Raw genomic sequence first — 19524 nt, 5'->3', positions numbered from 1 at the left:
AAGGAGAGAGGGAGAGAGAAAAGGATCGATGGGGTAAAAAATTTGACCTATTTTTCTTCAATTTCCTCCGTCGCTGAGCTCCCCGGAGCTCCAGCGAAGTGAAAATAGCGACCCAGCCCCATTCACGATCGAACCCTCATTGAAGATTATGAATGGATTCTGTTGGTCATCGTGATTTTGTTATAAGACAAATCAAGAAATTTAAGGTAACTCAATTTGCAAAGGAAGGACGGTAGAGGTTCACTGGGTGAGTTTGTTTGAAGATCAACAAATATCAGTGCCTGCCATGGTAGATGGTCCATATTCAATGGAATCTAGCTTTTTTCAAATACCCCAAAACACTAATTCATTTAAAATTGTTGTTGGGCATTTTTTTAGTGGACAAATAAAGGAGTGAAGTGAAGATAGCGAAGATGAATATTATTGGTTATCGACGGAATCGAAGTGCTTCAATGGTGGGGAAAGGGGTATCGAAAGAAGAAGATATATATATATATATATATATATATATTTTACGTTTCTGTTGTGCAAAGATGGGGAAAGGGGTGTTTGGAAGAGAACAGGGAGGGGGGTTAGGATTGGGTAGGGCTGTAGTGGAGGGTATTAATGTTTTTTTTTTTAATTTAAATTTAATTATATTAAAAAATTATTTTTATAATTATTTAAATTAAAATGCCACATGTCGTTATTTAATTTTCCACTTTGCCACATCATTGACGTGTGTATTACACACAGTTTAAATTTTTTGTCACGTCAGCAAATTGGGCTCAATTGAAACCATTTGTGAAGGAGTAAAGGGTTCAATAGGTACATGGCCTAATTGAAGTGCTTATACGAAAAAAGTCAAATAGTTGAGGGGCCTATATATGTATTCCATCTATAAAAAAATATGAATTTAGTGGTCACTTTTCTAATTATTGATCACTAATTTGGAGGACTTCCTTTATTCGATAACAAGTGAATTGTCGAGGTATTGTATATCTATTATAAAAAGAAAATTAAGATATAAATTAGATATTATTTCTTATGTTTGTCATTTTTAGTTATTAGCAAACAACACTTAAAAACTCAAAACAATTATCATGATAATTGCTTTCAATACTGACTTTTAAAAAACTAATTCAAAACAATAAATAAATAGGAACAATTAAATTTCTTAAATTCATGATATAAGAAATACAAAAATGAAGTATAAGAATAAATGAAAATTTCAACATTATTATTGAAACAATTAAATTACCTTAAACATCAACAATATCTAAACAATTCATTTATTATGAATATTGAGGAAGTATTGTCTAAAATATCAATGAATCAAAGGGACTCAATGTAAAATAGTTGAATAAACCTTTCAATCTTTTCTATTTACCCCATTTGAATTGGACACACTCCTTAATAAATTCTTTACTCTTACAAGGTTAAAAGTAATTTCACTAATATATTTTTAGTTTCTGAAATTTATACATTTTTTTAAAATAATAATGATTATATTTTACTCTTTTATATAAATGAAGACTTCGGTTACTACTATTTTGTCTTATTTGAGGATATTTTCGTCAACAACACCAACAGTAAGGGTATTTTGGTAACTAAAACCTCCAATCAATGACACTTTACCGTGTCTCTTGCCTCTACTCTTCTACTTTCCTAAAATTTTCTTTCATCTCCATTTTCTCTGTTTTTCCTTTTCTCCACTGTATTCCCTACATGCCTTGACACCAAAACACAAGCTTCAAGCAAAATGCATGTTCTTAATCTCAATTTTCATTAGTCCATCATGATTTATTTTTGGTAAGTGCATCTTTGATGGTGGAGCAAGTTTTCGAGCGAGTTTTCATTTGATGTTTGTTATATATATGATACATGATGCTAACTATTTCAAGCCTTAATCCTTTTATTTCAAATCTGTTATTATTATTGTTCTATTATACAAATTAATTAATTCAAGTTTTAATCTATTTTCTCTAGATCTGTAGTTAATATTGTTATGGTACTAACTAATTCAATTATCCTTTGGATATCTTCTTATTTTGTGATACTAATTAATTAAAGTTTTGATCTTTTTATATTAGGATCTGTAATTAGCTTTGTTTTTTATAACTTAAATTAAAGTTAAACCTCTGTAATTGCTGTTGTTTTATTTTTTCTAAAGGTAACAATAGTTTTTAGAGCTAATTTTTGGTTTAATCACTTTATTTTTATTGATGAATTTCCAGGCAGGAAGTGGAGAGGAGTCAAAGAAGTTGAAGCTCTATTCGTATTGGAGGAGTTCATGTGCATTTCGTGTCTGAAAACCACTCAATTTGTAAGGTTTTTTATTATTTAAAATATTTACGATTGCTTTTTTGTTCAGAGAAAAAAAAGGCATTAACCCTTTTTCCTGTTTGTCGTCGTTAGACAGTGTAGTTATAGAAAATCTGAGTTTAGATTATGTAGAGAGTTTGTTTAGTAGAGTTCCACCAATTCACTGATGATAACTTGTAGACGTGCAAATGTAGTAAGTGGTGTTTTTGCATCAGTAATCTGGAAATTTGAATAGTTAGTGATGAAAAATAATTGTCTTGGTGTTAATGGTTCTTTTTCACTATACTAAAGAATGATGATTTCCAAATTGTTTTGTTCCTTTTTACTGAGTGAATATCTCAAAGTTTATTTTGAAAGTTAGATGTCCAACAGTATCTGCTTCGGATTGATGCAATAAATTGATATTCAGACCATTCTTACAACGGATTTCTTTTCAAGTAGTAAAAATGTGTGACTAAGTTGCTATCGCATTTCGACTGTAGATATACGAATATAGAATGTCACTGTGGGCAGAGCACACGACAACTATAGAGCAATTTTTTGAGCGTCCAGAGAGTCTTGAATGCGTGAGACGGATGAGAGTATTTGATGAACACAACTGGCTACAGTATACGACTGATAAAGTCACTGAAATGAGAGGCCACCTTCTTAAGTATTCTGTTGAAATTGATCGAACGGGGGAAGTTAAGTTGCTTCATGGTAAGTTTTTTTCCCTCATTCTAAGCTTGTGTGGGGATATTGTTCTATCCTTCCCCTTTTAATAGACATAGACTAGGAAACAGTAACTTGTTTGGATAATGCATTACGACTGAGTTTCTGGAGCTCACTAATAACATAGTTCTTAAGTCTTAACTATGTAAATATCATTGTCATGTGTTTAGAATGTTCGCCTTCCGTTATAATTCATAACAAATTCTGAATAGCATATAGAGACTTAACTGGATGAAACTACATAATAGAGATATAAGAGAGTGAAAGACAGTAATGATGTTTTATTTTGAAATCTTGAAGATCATGGAGATAATTATCTTCAAAAATGAAAAAGGAAAAAAAAGAAATAGAAGAGAGAAAATAAAGTGGAAATAAAAAATGAAAAGAAAATAAAATAAAAAATAAAATGATAAAAAAATAAGGGTAAAAGATATGACTATATTTGGAGGAGGTGAAATAGTGGAGTGAAAATAGGAAAATATAAAGTAGTGAGAGTAAAACATGCACTTCTCTAGTTAATGAGTAAAATAATGCTACTCTTGCTATAAACAATAATTTTACAAAAGTGTTGTCATTTATTGTAATTATAGTCTTAAATATGATACTTTCTGTAGTTTTTTCATTTCAAAATGCAGAACTGAGGCGACCAGGATCAAAAGGACATTGCAAACATTGTTCTCCAAAATAAGCACATCTAAGTTGATTATCTCTGAATATATCTTGTAGCAAGGAGGATCGACTATATGTGTCTCCGGTAAAAACTTTTCCTCATTCTGTAATGGCTATATCAGCAGGAAAGTAAGTCTTTTGTTGACACGAATGTACCCCTCTGTTCAACTCTATAATCACTTGGTATATAAACATTAAAGTCTTTCTAGAATCATGCAAGCGACAAATTGTTTTCATGAATTCGCTCCCCTTCTTCAGGCCAATCAATACACCACCCGGATCAAAAGTGTAGCGAATCAATTGCCACTTTGCTGACCCTTGTAGCTCCACCCCTTAGACTAGCAGAACTTGTGATGTTCGATAGAAAAATATGTAGTCCAACTGTAACCCGGATTGCTGTAACCAAGCTCCTTACAAATTCTACTAAACCAAATGTTCCTAGACCGAAAATTCCTATTTTGACTCGACTGTTGGTTGACCAGTTCACTGCCAACTCTGATAGAGTACCTTGGAACCATGTAACTTGTCCATTTACAAGTCTACCATAGAATTTAAGGCAACTAGAACACATTATCCTGCAGATGTTATAGTCCAACAGACACCTCACTTTACATAGCTTACAGACAAGGTGATAAACAACCTTTTCCACAAAGGTATGATACTTTAGAATGGTACCACCCGGATCAAATAGCAATGGTAAGAAATTATGCATCTTAAGAACTCTCCTTGTCTTTGGAACACTCAACTTCATGTCGAACCAAGTAGTATAATCTCTATTTTCATACATGCCACAACTCTTATTTAATGCCATAAAATAGAAGTTTTCCGCCTCATTGACAAATATGACAAATAAATCTTTAGATAAAATCATCATATCATGCATCATTTTGTTGCTCAAGCAATATGCCTGAATTAGTACTCGCTGAGCAACAACAATAGGCAGAGGCTCCATGTATTGTCCAAAGGGTATTAGAATTTATCTATATTCCTTTCGAGTATTTCTTGAAACAAGATGCATATAACACAATCATTATAATAAAGAAAAACAATACCCACATCTTCATATTCTACCCACTTCTCTACCAGATCTGATTGTGTACCGGGGTCTTTGAGGCCAATATGAACAAGAAGGTACAGTAGCTTTGAAGTCCAATTAACCTCAACACTAAAAATTTGTCCATGAACTTTTGACAAAGTATTCACTGTTTTAACTCTAAAGAAACATCCTTGAGCACTACCTACTTTCATTTCTTTTATTTTCTTTTTCAGTAATGCCTTTGCCATTTTGCAAATTTGTAAAGGTGTCAGAATCCTTGACGATGCTTCCATATCTACATTTTGCTCTTGTTTTTGATTGTCCGACTGCTCTAGTGTGTCTTCAATACAAAAATTTTTGATGGTTTTCACCCATGCCTCAACTTTGATACTATCAGTCCACTCATTGCACCTTTCAGTGAGACATACACACTCACTAGATTTATCTGCTGGTTTAGAAATCTCAGCATCTGTAATTTTAATTAGTGCTGATGCACACTCATCCCAATTCTCTGATTTCACAACAACTGGTGTTGGTAGCTTTGCTTCAGCATTTACAACATTCAGAAATAGAAATCCATCGACAAAACTAAAAAGCAGAACTCGACTAAATAAATACACACCCAATTTTCCCCTATCATATAAAGCCCAAAAAACCTGCCCAGTATCAACCCAATTATAAATGAATAAAATCAAAACATGTGGGAGTGAACCAATAGTTGCATGAGGAACCCAAAATGCGACCAAAATATCCCCCTCCGCCTTTATATCGAATAGCGTGGAACCAATCTCCATGTCCAGAAGTACCTTAATTGAAACTGATGAAGGTGCAGACCCGGAGAGATCATTGAGACCCATCAATTTCGGTATGGTATCCTCAATAGCAAGAACATAAAGTCGTGAATCTAGATGTGGGTTCAAGATATCGATTTTCGTGGTGTTTTCATTTTTGATGGAGTGAAGTTCAACTAGAACTTCAAATTTGACCCATTGAGGACATTCGTCGAACGCCTGGTCCTCATTGTATTCTGAATCAATCTTACTGTTATTTTCAATCTTCAGCAGTTCAGCAATAGCATAGTCATCTGAAACCACCTTACCTTGTATTTCCTCTACATTCATTTCCCTCGACCATACATAAAGACAAAAGCAACATTGGCAGTCAAGGTTGCGCACACACCCATAGACGCAAGAGTTGCATTGGCAGTCAATACTGCATGTGCAATCCTTACACCACCTCTGAGATTGTTTTAAATCCACAACTATTCCTGAAACTTCATCCATAGGTGCCCTTCTATTGGCATTGTTTCATTCAACCAATTTAACCAAAGTTGATGATTCTATAAACATCTTCTTCGAATTACTACCCACAGTCGAGATAGATTCGTTTCTCTGATACCAAGGGAAAGAAGATGAGAAGACAAAGTTAGATTTAGATAGGGATAGAAAGGAACTGGGAGGGAAAAAAAAACAATTGATTTACCAGATTTTAGTTATGCCCTTCTTTCTCCTATAAAGTATGTATATAACCACCTTGCCACGTGGCATCATCACGACCCTTGTGATCCTTTTAAACTCGAGTAATCTCGACCCTTTATTCCCAATCTCGCGTGTTTCTATTTGCTTTCTATTCCCAACTTTAAATCCAAACAACTAACATTTGATCGACCATTATTGAGATCATAACAATCAGTGCCTGGTTTTTCATCAGCATTGAGGAAGGAGAATCGAAAGTCGTCGCCTACTATGCTGCCAACTTTAAAGGAGAAGTCAGCTACTCCGCTCCGTCTAGTGCAAAAAATGGCAAGTTTTATGGGGTTGTGGGAGTATTGGAGGTAGCAAATCGGTGAATTCAGCGGAGAAAAGGATTGGGGGTTTGATGACTAGGAAGAGTTATGCTAATGTGGAGGAACTGAAGGGATTGGCTTCTGTTGCAAGGACTGCCATTAATGGTGAAAACAGAGTAGGAAGAACTAACAGAGTTGCTGGCAGGACTGTCACACTCCTTTTTCCGCTCGAAGGGATCGAGTCGAAGGGTTTTTCCAATTAAAGTGACGGTATTGAATAGAGATTATTTTAACTATAGAGTCGTCACTTGAAATTGAGTTACGGTGTTTCAAGTCACCTTTTTGAATCCCTAATCAAAAGAAAATGACTCTTATTTGGTCTGCAAAAACAGAAGACCAGGTAAGGAATTCTGTTGACCGAGGGGAAGGTATGAGGCACCCCTCGAGTCCCGTGGTTCTAGCACGGTCGCTTTTACTAACTTATACTTAACTAAAACTATTTTGATAAATTGTGTTAAAGTCTAAAATTGCTCATTTTTATTATTCTAAAAACTTGTCTATTATCGTATATTAAATAAATGGATAAAAACTATTTTTTAATAAAATATTTATCAAGGTGCATCATTACATCCTTAAATTTTCAAATATCTCGGAAAGATGCGTATGCCACATTCTTAATTGAGACATATTTTAAACGCGCCTAAAAATTAATTAATTATTATTTTTTTTAAAAAAAATTAATTTGTCTTTTGTAAACTTGTAATAATTTTTCTTTTTGAAATGCTACTTAAATTTAACAATATATTATATTCAATTAAAATAGTTAATTAATTTAAAAAAAATTATTAAATTCTATTAATAACAAAATAAATAAAAAAAATACATAAATTTACCCATATTATGTGAAATATTATCCCAAAATTTAATCTCTTTAAATTTATATTAACCCTAATCATATGTTATAAAACACATTAGATATTAAAATTTCTACACAAATCTTCAAATAAAACAAATAAATCTAAGACGAACGACGAACGATACCCATTCAAAACAAAAGAAGACTACTCAACGATTTACATATGATTTTAGAAATAATAGAGACATTATCTTTATTTTTTATTAATTGTATCACACACTACTAACTTCTAAAACATATCCAAGAGTATAGACATGTCAAGAAAACATAGACAGTCAACTTCATAAGACAAATTGTCTTTGTAATTGAAATTTAATAATAATAATAATAATAATAATAATAATAATAATAATAATAATAATAATAATAATAAATATACACTTTATTAAATAATAAATAAATTAACACTATTTTCCTAATTATTGAATACAAAAAGTCTCAAGATTATGACGCATGGATGGTTTGGCTCTATGCACTGTTATATTCAAGCTTTCCGTTAGGCTTCACCGTGAATTACAGTAATTTATTTGTGTGCAGTGTATGTTTCCGATGAATGTGAGTATGGAGATAATAGTGTGGAATTATAACATGCTTATTTTTACTACTTTTCTTAATATACATGATTTCATATTCATATAAACACTCAATAATTTAAGATACAATACATAATAACAAACAAATTCATATAATAAATCGAGAACACATACTAAATAATACATAAAAATTATTTAAACAAATTTCATTCATGTTTTGATTGCTGATAAACTTTGCACAATACGTTATTTGTACAATACATAACGTAGGATTAAAAAGGAACCTGTGTGATGAATTTAAGTAGAAGAAAATACGAAATCATCACCGATAACTCGAACGAAACTCTCACTTTTGAATCCTTACTCTTTTGCTTCACTTGTTTTTTCTTCTCTGATATTTTTGGTTTTCATGCTCTGATTTTCTTTTTCTCTGTCTGATACAGTGTTTGAATAATGATAGTATACGTTGTAGGAGTGAATGTACGTCTATTTTTCCTCTGGAGTAAAAGTCCTTTTATACAAAGATTGTTGGGGGGAACAGTTACCTTTTTTGGAAGGGAAAGTGATTAACAGATAAGGGCCAAGGTAGAAAATTTCAAAATTAAAATTAAAATTTTCTTTTCACTCTTCTTTTTTTTAATAGACAAAAACAGTAATAATAATAAATAAAAATAATAAATAATAAATAAAAATAAGAATGAATAAATAATAATAAAAATATAATTATAATAAATATAATAATAACTAATTAATTTTATAGTTAAGAAAAATATAATAAAATTTATAGATAACCAAAATACATATAATAAAACAGTATTGAAACTACTAATTTATTTATTTTAGAAAAACATTTTTTAAAAAATTTTTGTATTATTTTTAAAAATTGGAATAAAATAAAATAATATTCTAAAATTAACTTCATTTAGTTATTTATTTTTAACTAAAAACTTTTAAAAATAAAAATAAGCAATAAAATAATATCAATATATATATATATATATATATATATATATATATATTATACTCGGGATCATTGAGAACTGTCAATTTCGGTATGGTATCCTCAATAGGAAGAACATAAAGTCGTGAATCTAGATATGGATTCAGGATCTCGGTTTTCGTGGTGTTTTCATTTTGGATGGAGTGAAGTTCAACTAGAACTTCAGATTCGACCCATTGAGGACATTCGTTGAACTCCTTGTCCTCATTGTATTCTGAATCAATCTTACTGCTATTTTCAATCTTCAACAGTTCAGCAATAGAATTGTCATCTGAAACCACCTTAGATTGTATTTCCTCTACATTCATTTCCCTCAAACATACATAAAGACAAAAAAAACATTGGCAGTTAAGGCTGCGCCTACACCCATAGACGCAAGAGTTGCATTGGCAGTCAATACTGCATGTGCAATCCTAACACCACCTCTGAAATTGTTTTAAATCCACAACTATTCCTGAAACTTCATCCATAGGTGCCCTTCTATTGGCATTGTTTCGTTCAACCAATTTAATCAACCTTGATGATTCCATAAACATCTTTGAATTGCTACCCACAGTCGAGACAGATTCGTTTCTCTGATACCAATTGTTATGATCCCAAATCAAATCATAACAAAATTGCAGTAACCAAACAACCAACACAGTATTTTTTGAGAAATTTTCTGTTTATATCAAAAAATAAGAAAATGAAACTTAAAATAACGAGAAAATCCTATCTATGAAGAGAAAACAAATTTATAGAGAACTCCATGAATGAGTCGATCTGCAGGGGAAGAAGATGAGAAGACAAAGTTAGATTTAGATGGGGATAGGAAGGAATTGAGGGGGAAAAGAAGAACAATTGGTTTACCACATTTCAGTTATGCTCTTCTTTCTCCAATGAAGTGTGTATATAACCACCTTGCCACGGGGCATCATCACGACTCTTGCGATTCTTTCAAACTTGAGTAATCTCGACCCTTTATTCTAAAAGAATGGCTCATATCCCATTCTGTTAGCTCTTCTGGGATCAAACCAACAAATTCTGTCCACTCTTCGACCTCGTCAATAATATCAGCAATCAGAATCTCTTTGGTCATACCTAATGGTAGTTTGGTACGGGTTCTGAAACCAGAATCAGAGTATCAACCAAATTTTGAGTCTAGGTACTCTAATAGACAATCAAAGGTGAATCCTTTAAGCTGATTCATCTGTTTTGGGTCGTTATAGCCAAGCAACTGACCAAAAGTCATCCACAGAAGACTCGAAAACATTTCATGTTCATTGAGGAGAAAATGTCTCACAGAGAACCCATCCTCTACAGGTAGAGCCTGCTGTTGAGGTGTAGTTCCAAATATGAGTTCTGTATTCAAAATAACCTGTTTTGCGTAACTGTGTTTGCTTTCTTTTATTAAAATGGTCTATGATCAGTTCTCTGCAACTCCTCCTGGTGGATGATGAGGCCTCACAATCCGAAAGATCTCTATCAGGTTCTGGAAAGAGTGGTTCATCATCAACAGAGTCCACTGATTCAGCAAGCGCTTTGCCCTCTGGAAGTAAACAAGCATCATATTTATTAGAAGCATGGATCTATGAAGTCCAAGTTTAGAGTTGTCTTATTTTTTAATTTATGTATTTGAGGGAAAGAAAGGAAGTATGTAAATAGTAAAATGTCGAATCGGGGACCATACTTGAGCTACTATTGGGACTGCAGGAGAGGTAGTTGTCAGTTGAAAGGGCAGCTTCAAGAACACATCCTGAACTATGGTGATCAAGTGAATTCCCAACTAAATCTATTGCTGCTGAATCTGGTATGGCCTGAGCACGAATTCAAAAGCAATAATAAGATTCAGACAAATAACAATAGGTTCATAACTGAAGCAATACACACTAAGAAATTTTTATGCACTTGAAAAGCAAAGGAGGGGGGAAATGCTGAATAATAGTACAATAACTAAACCTTTAACCAACACTCTTTGGCTGAGTGAGGAAAGAAGAAAAGGACTTCTCAAAAGCCTAGTCTACGTGATGACAAGGTTTCATTTGATCTTGGGTGTCAGAATTTTGTGAGGCAGCTGCTAAAATTTTTACTATCATGAATCAGGTGCCTAACCTGGGTATATAGACTTAAAGGAAACACAGATATACTGAGTTTTATGCATTAAGGAAGACACTAAGAACCGTTAGCATCCTGAAATGCTATTTCCCGACTACTACTAGTACAGTTCCAATGGTTGCCTCTGTTTCATCTTTAAGCCAAAAACAGTTAATATTCTAGCTTTGAGCCAGATGATACATGGCCTTAAGAAGAAATATACTTATAAAAAACTGGTCCTAGTAAATGATGTGGATTCCCTGATAGAGCTGATGCTAAATTTTGCGTAATCTATAACTTTTGGTGCACTAGGCTTCGCTTGATTTAGTCGTTCTAAATTTTATCAACCATTGGCTTTTTCTCTGTGCTCTGATTACATATTATAAACCTAATAGAAGTGTTCTTCTGTAACATAGTATGCTGTATAAGTTATCTTGACTGAGCATGCACCTAGTATTAGTTTAGTATGATATGATGATGCACAAAGGCAGAAAGAGAACCAATTTCATCAAATGAATTTTATGACTATCCAGAAGTCCAAAGTTGTTTACCCTCTTAAGAAGTCATAGGTAATTAAGTTGCTTCAGCTTTAAAAGGGAATACATTTCACAAGAGGTCATTCAGTATTTCATTCGTTGCAACTTCAGATAGATAACATTTAAGTAACTTACCTAGAAATTCATGCAAGTATTTCCAGAAGATACATCACCATCATCACACAAATCTTCTTTCCTGCTAAGCCTTTTATTCTGTGCAACAAAATTTTGGGTATTATTCATAGATTCTGCAGCTACTAAAACTCTGTTGCTCTGCAAACTACTTGGCTTAGACTTCATAAGACCTCTCTCACTATTCTGAGATGTTTGATTTTGCTTCTGATTAACCACATGAGTGACAGATGATGCATCCTTCTTCACATTGTTCCCTTGGCGGGTGCCATGCATCTCCATTCGAGTTCTTCTAGTAGATCTTTTGCCCAATATGAGTTCTGCACAATATGATACATCATCGATTTCAACAGTGGCGTCTGAGGACGAACCCTCAAGAACTCTCTCTAGGGTCTCTAGTTGATCCCTGCTGCTGAAAATGGGCAACCTTGGCATATTTCTTCCTGGACCTTCACAAGGAGGTCCAGAGTAACTAGAGACAGGTGATGAGACAGACGATGAGTACTCTTCCACATTTGGAAAATAACCACAATTTTTACATGAAGGCACAGATGTCCCTTTCAAAATCTTTGAATCCACACAAGGATTAGGGCTTTCCAAATGATGAGGTGCTCTAAACCTTCGCAAACCAGGTTCTAAACTCTTTATTTCAGCCATCTCCAAATCCATATCTTATTTATCAGATCCACCAGGTCGAGCACCAAGTTTGTTTGCCACATTGCTCCAAGTTTCAGAAGCCGAAGCCTTTTGGGGCTTACTGCCTGATCCTGCTGGCATCGATTCCAAACCCATGAGCCTAGCAACCAAACTTGGAGCTTTCATTTCGCTCTTGCTTTCACAATGTGTATTGGTCATTCCATTATTCTTTTCATTTGGAAAACCCCCACTGTTCTCATTAGCAATCTACATTGTTCATACAAGAACCAAAAACAATAAAAACAAAAACTTTCCTGTCAGGCTAACATCTGAGACAATAGAAGAAAAAAAAAGCTAAATGTGGGAGTATAGTTCAAGAAATGAGTACCAAACAAAGTTTTGGCTGCTTCTCATCCCCTCCAAACTTTTTTGAAGCTTGTTTCAAGCGAGCTATAAGAATGCAGCACACAAAAAAGAAATAATTTAGCCCTCTAGCTAGAATCACCTTTAAGAAATTAACCATTCTGCTTTAAAAATGAGTGGAATGTAGTAGTAGCTAACCTGGTGAAAGCAGTTTCTTTGGAAATAGCTTCTTGGCAAATCTACGGTTCCGATCAAAGAGCTGAAAGAAAATGCCCACACAACCACAAGGCCTTTGAGGTTTTCTCTCAGTAATAGCGGCTAAACTATCATTCATTTCTCTGGCTGAGCTAACATTCATCCTTCAAAATCCTCTCTTAAATTTCTTCACCTTTTCTCCCACTCTGCTGAATGTGATTCACACACTTTGTCTTCCCAATAAGATTCTATCAAACATTATCTTCACATTAATTTGGAAAGAATTAAAAAAAAAGACCCCCACTGGCCCCTCTGCCCACCACATCACTCACCTTCCTTGGCCTAAAAAAAGAAAATGGGGAAAAAAAACTTACATTTTCATGCAAGAAACAAAGCAAAAACCCAACAAAATATCAGAAAGAAAGTAGAAACTAGCTATGAAAAGTAAAACCCTGAGCTGTGTTCAATTTTGACAAAACCTTCACAAGAAACCACAGTCAAACAAAGTAAACACAGGACAAGAAAATACAAACATCAATACCCAGAATGTCTTCAACTTACACCAAATGTGCTACTGTTCAAGAAAACAGCTAGAAATGGTTATAGTACACTCTAGTCAGCTATTCTTTTCGTTTTTTAATCTTCTTTATGACAGTGAAAAATGCAAAATCATTTGTACACTAGAGGCACATGCTAACTTACTCACGCAAAAAATAGAATAAAAATCCTTTCTTTAGGCTATTGAGTAACCCCAGGAAGTGAAACCTTCTACTGTTTAGAGAAAGAATAAGATTAGCAGAAAATAAAGCTGTAAGTGATGAAAACGGCTCATCACTTGCTTTATTCACAGTGTAAGGAAGAGACTCTTCTTGTGAGGGTAAATGGGACAAGTTTTGATGCGTAGGATAACAAAGAATGGACAAACTAAGGTTGTGTTTGCCTACGCGATTCATAGAGCACATAAATCCCCGCCCCCAAGCAGTCCCAATAATTACCATTACATCAGTGAGGTTTATACAGTACAGACCAATGAATAAATAAAATGAAGCTATGAGACTAAACAAAGAAAGAAAGAAGCAACCACTCCCAAGTCCCCGGCGACTATTCCAATACCACTTAATACCTGTCACATACAAGCAAAAGACTGGTACAAGCACAGAAGGAATACTTGACTATACCAACACATTGTCTTATATAGAGGAACAAAGAAACACAGGCATAGCAAGCAAGCACAACATAATTATTTTAAATTAGTTCCTATAAACATGTTTTCTTTGCTTTGCTATCACAAATGCTACAGAATAAGAAAAGAATGCGTCGATAGAGACTAACCGATTAGGCACCAAACAATAATAATAGAACCCAAAGCAATTGCGGCAAGGACAAAACCGAATGTTTCTCGAAATCCAAAGTATCAAAGAACTTCAAAGTACTTTTAAGAGAAAATAGAGAGAGTAATAGCGGTCCTCTTAGAGAAAGAGAATGGTGCGTTTAGGAAGAATAATATTTAATGAAGGAAGAATAACATATAATGAATCAATTAAGGGGATTGTTCCCTTAAATGGATGGGGGTAGATCAATTTGTTCCACCAATCATACTATAGTTGCCATAAATAAATAAACAAAGGTATGTCAAATTATAACATTTGAAATTTCCATGAATAGAACAAGTAAAAAGAGATCCTTCTTACTTATTAAATGAAATCAAGAAGAGGTATCTAAATTTACCATAATTAACGTGTGAGAGGATGTCTGTCAACCAAGGCAAGAAAAATCAAAAATCAATTACTGAGACGCTTTTCTCAAATCAAATTGGTACAGGATCATACCCAAACAATCAAAACGTGCACATATTAGCCTTATTAAAGATTTACGAATAAATCCTCGAATCGTCACATACATGCTTTTCCCATACAAAATTAAATTAAGCAGAAACTAACTAGACTGATATTAGTAAGGGTCTTCCCATTAATACTTGTGGGAAATCAATTAAAGTGAAAGAATATATCAAACATACACAAGTTTCCTTTTCAGATTATATGCTAATTAAGGGAAATATAAAGTCACACAAAATTCAGTCAAATCCAATAAAGGAAAGATCGATTAAGCAAATCAGTCATACAAATTATTTGTTTACCAAATAAAAGAAGAACTACCATATAGTGATCACACAATCAAGGCAAACGATAATTAATAGTACTTAATTTTTAAAAGAAAATTGACACAAGACTCAATCAAAAGTAATTACTTACCATAAATCATTGTTAAAGTAATCAGCCACGTCTCTCAATTAAAGATAGTATATAAATCAATCAACTGTAAATTCTCAATTAGGCAGAGTCAAGAATTGTAAAACCCATCACAAAGGAAAATAATCATTCGTTTAACACGATAGTAGTGCCACAATTACAATAAGGCGATTACAAAATCATAAAACATGCCAAAAAAATAGTCAGTATTAGCAAGCAACAATCTAAAGTGATTAGTAATGAGTATCCAGTCAGAAAGTTAAAACCAAGTCACAAAAGTTGGGATTTTCTTACCCATATTAACTAAGAGGCATAAAAAATGTGAAGTTACAAGAAGTTAGGCGTGTTTACATATACCATAGAGAGACGAACAAATTGACTCACCATTCAAGTTAAGAGTCACGAAATTTCAATCAAGCAGGACATGCAAATAGGGTTGAATAAAAATCACAGACTTAAAATCAACACATTTATTCAGCTAAAATCAAACGTGGCCACACTCGATTCGAAGAATCTTTCTATGAGAGACACAGATGAAGAAATAGTACTAAAGTTCACAAACATATTTCAAACACGGGATCAAACTTGAAGATGGATTCTCTCAGAATTCATCATTTTCGATGAGGAAGGGTTGCATGGTTGGAATGCCGAAGGGGTTTGTCGGAGGTATCGCTGTGGGGGGAGGAGTCGAGGCTGTGTCGCGGCTGTTGGACGTTCGCCAGAGGGGAGAAAGAAGGAGACTAGAGGACGAAGGATGGAGCGACGGCGTGGAGGCTTGGCTGGCCATTTCCGTCGATGGCGGCGCCACTGGTGGCGCTGTTCGCCGGTGGAGGACAAGAAGGGAGGGGGATGGCCATCGGAGCAACGGCTGGACTCTCCTGGGGTAGGCGTTGGCGGCGCGTATGGAGGAGAAGGAAGAGGCGACGGCGAAGGTTGTTCTTCGGAGATGGCGGCCTGGCGACGAGGACTCGGAGCGATGGGGTGGTGGTTTTGGTGGTCGATTGCCAAAGGAGAGATCGGAGAAGAGGGGGGAGATCGAGATTCGGAGGTGTTTGTAGAGAGAGAGAAGAGAGAGCTGGAGAGATAGAGGCGGAAGTTTGGAAAAAAATTTTAGGATTAGGGTTTGTAAGTGTTAAATAGGGAAAGAGAGATCTTTCGATCTCAACCGTTGGATTGGTTTTTGATCTACAGCTGAGGTTTAATGTCATGGGGAAATCAAAATGTGGCTAGGATGAAAAATAATGGCTGAAATTGTAAGAATTTGAGTTAAGATTGTAATGGATTAGGTAAAAATAGGTTATAATTGTAAGAAATTAAATAAAATTGGATTAAAAGGTAAATAAAATCAGACAAGGTAATTTTGATTAGGCTTTTATTTAAATTAAAGTAGGAATAATAATAATATATGATAATAGTAATTAAATAATAAATAACAACATTAAATAATAAATAAAAAAATAATAAAAGATAAATAATAATAATGAAAAAAATAATAAATAAGAAATAAATTATAATAATAAATAATAAATAATAGTAATATATATAATAACAATGTCAATAAATAATAATATCAATAAATAGTATTAAATAAAGCAAAACTAGACAATGTATTTTGCAAAATTGTGAGTGTGCATAATTACGTCAAAATAATTTAATTAATAAAATTATAAAAATGGCATTTTTAATTTTAAAATATTATAAAAAAAATGATTCTAAAACTTAATTGATGATTTATGCATTTTCTAAATTATGAATGCGATATGTCGGAAATCTGTTTGATGCAAGAAAATATGCAAAAATACCAATGTTTAAAAATTAACGATTTTGTTAAAATAACAACCTAAATGTAGTGTTGGGACATCAAAATTGAGTTTCAACATCACAGTGTAAGGAAGAGACTCTTGGTGTGAGGGGAAATGGGACAAGTTTTTATGCGTAGGATAATTCGTGATAATACATTTTTCCAATGTTCTTATCTCTATTAATTTGGTCTTGCACATTTTTATCAATTGTTTTATTGTTGCACAATCGAACTTCTAAATCAATCCATGAACTCATATTGATTATATGTTGGCTGGTCGTTTCATGAGTTCTAAGTTTAGTACTAAAAATTTTCCAATCTCTACTACCTTCACTAGCTAATTTATTGTTCTTAACATTAAAAACAGTGTTAAACAACTTGCAACAAAAACAAAATACTTTATTCAAATCTTTGGAATAAACTAACCATCTTCTTTTATGTCTTTCTCCATTAGCCAATTTTTGAAAATAATATGTACTAGAAAAATGTCTTGAAGACTCATCTTTTGGAGAATCTATGTCGCTAATTCTAATTGGTCCCTTTTCTAACTAATAGATCTCTTAACTTAGTATCTACATTATTCCATTGACTAGGATCATAAATGTTTTTAGGAATACAATTATTCGGTTCATTTATAAGTTCTTGGTCTTCTTGAGAATCTACCATTGATTTTTCACTAATTTCTTTTTTTTCTTCTTCTATTTGGATTATTTCATCATCTAACTCAACTAAGTTAGCGACTTGTTCATCTAAAGAACATTCTCCTAAGTTATTTGGTTTAATTTTGATATTATTTATCAAAAATTTATCAAGAGCTCCTTCTTGAGACTTTATCAAATTATTAAATTTCCTTTCTCTTTTAAGTTTTAAATGACCACATTCATACTTTCTAGTTGACATTTTAAAATTCTAACAAATATTCTAAACACTATCTACAATATCAATTAATAAGACAAATATAAGAAACAAAAGTAATACTAGAAAGTTAAGAATAATATTACCTGATTTAACAAATATGAAGATTTGATTCCAAAATATTTTTTGGATGCTCTCTTCAGACTTCAAATTAAATTAGCAAAATCTTTAACTTTTGAATTATTCAACTCAAAATTCTAAAAATTAAAAGGGAGAAAGTAAATATTAAGAAGAGAGAGTCGGAGAGAGAGAGAGAGTAAGATATGAATTATGAAAATTGAGAAAAAAGATTAAAAGTACAACTTTAAAAGCAAAAAATGATCAACGGTTCTTTTTTTTCATGGAGTCATTTTATTTGCTTCAAAAGTCCAATGTACTGATTGATTTTTGACTTTATTAATATATGAAAAAGCGGTCCACTATTGGATTGCCAAGTGTTAATTAAAAAAAAATAAAAAAATTCTCCTCCAAAAGTCCTTATCTTTAATTTTTTTTTTTTAAATTTACTTCATAATTATAACAAAATGGGGGGCCCCAAATGTGGCGGCCTAAGGCAATTGCCTTTTTAATTACCTTATTGAGCCGACCCTGGTATTGATCCAGATGATTGTCCTTGAACTTTAAGAGGTGTTGCATCCTCAATATCCTCTCCTGTCACACAGAAATAGACATGATTGTTATTAAGTTCATGCACCATGCAGGATCTTTGTTGTTATTCTATTCAAAGAGAGGCAGCCAAATTGCAGCTTATTGAAGTTTTAACAACTTTCTTTGTATAACATACTCTGTTAATGTATAATGCACATGGCAAAACAATGGAAGCACTCAAAATCTTCATTTTTGACATTTACTTTTAAAATTTTAATTTTTACATTATTGTTGGATAATAAAATTTCGACACCGAAAAATAATAATTTGAGACAAGAAAATATTGCAATAATTAATTTATTGATTTCAATACGTGAGTGTTACAATCTCTATGAATCCCCCGATTCGCATTTGAGGGACTTGATCTTGACTTTGGCTTCACATTTGAGGGACTTGATCTTAACTTTGGCTTGAATTCAAGGGCTTGATGAACCTGATTTAAATGCTTGAGCTTTTTAGAGAAATTACAGCGTTTGATCCACGAGCTTTTTCTTGCTTCTTGTTAAAGTTATCAGGAGTCCTTTTCTGAATTATGGTACCCCTATTTATAGTTGAGGAAAGGGGAGAATCATGATTAATATGGACTTCCTTTGACCAATACGTGGCGCCTTTTATGGTATTTGATTTCATTGGGCCTACTGCATCATTTTGACATGTGGCATGATCCTATTGGCTCCTTCACTTGACTTGGCATGCAATGTCATTTGACACGTGGCACCTCTTTGGACCTCTATAATATGATAATGTCTTGGGCTTAACAAAGTGGCTGTAATGACCCAAATCTTTTTTTTATAAGGGTAATGGGAAGAGGGCCACACCCATTCTCTTATGTCTTTTATGATTAGGGGAGCAATAAAAAAGAAGCACCGTTTATTTTTCTATCATATACCCACTGGACATAAAAAAAAAGTAGGAGGGGGGCTCACCATTTACACGGAAAGATACCACATAATTCCACAAATCTTCTTTCATTTTCTTTTCCTAAAGAACACATAGAAACTTCTCTATATTTATTCATTCC

General features: G+C 33.3%; 1 long non-coding RNA gene across 1 annotated transcript; it reads right to left on the bottom strand.

Annotated features, from left to right (window-relative positions):
• Positions 1-9578: 9578 nt before the first annotated feature.
• Positions 9579-16241, bottom strand: LOC107859786. Its single transcript, XR_001671438.2, has 6 exons — positions 12894-16241; positions 12721-12782; positions 11700-12599; positions 10625-10751; positions 9805-10483; positions 9579-9717 (listed from the first exon to the last, which is right to left on the bottom strand). It is a non-coding gene; the product is annotated as an uncharacterized LOC107859786 (long non-coding RNA).
• Positions 16242-19524: the final 3283 nt, after the last annotated feature.

This window comes from Capsicum annuum, chromosome 2 (assembly GCF_002878395.1).
Source record: "Capsicum annuum cultivar UCD-10X-F1 chromosome 2, UCD10Xv1.1, whole genome shotgun sequence".
In the NCBI taxonomy this organism is placed as follows: Eukaryota; Viridiplantae; Streptophyta; class Magnoliopsida; order Solanales; family Solanaceae; genus Capsicum; species Capsicum annuum.
This window is presented reverse-complemented; position numbering and strand designations above follow the sequence as displayed.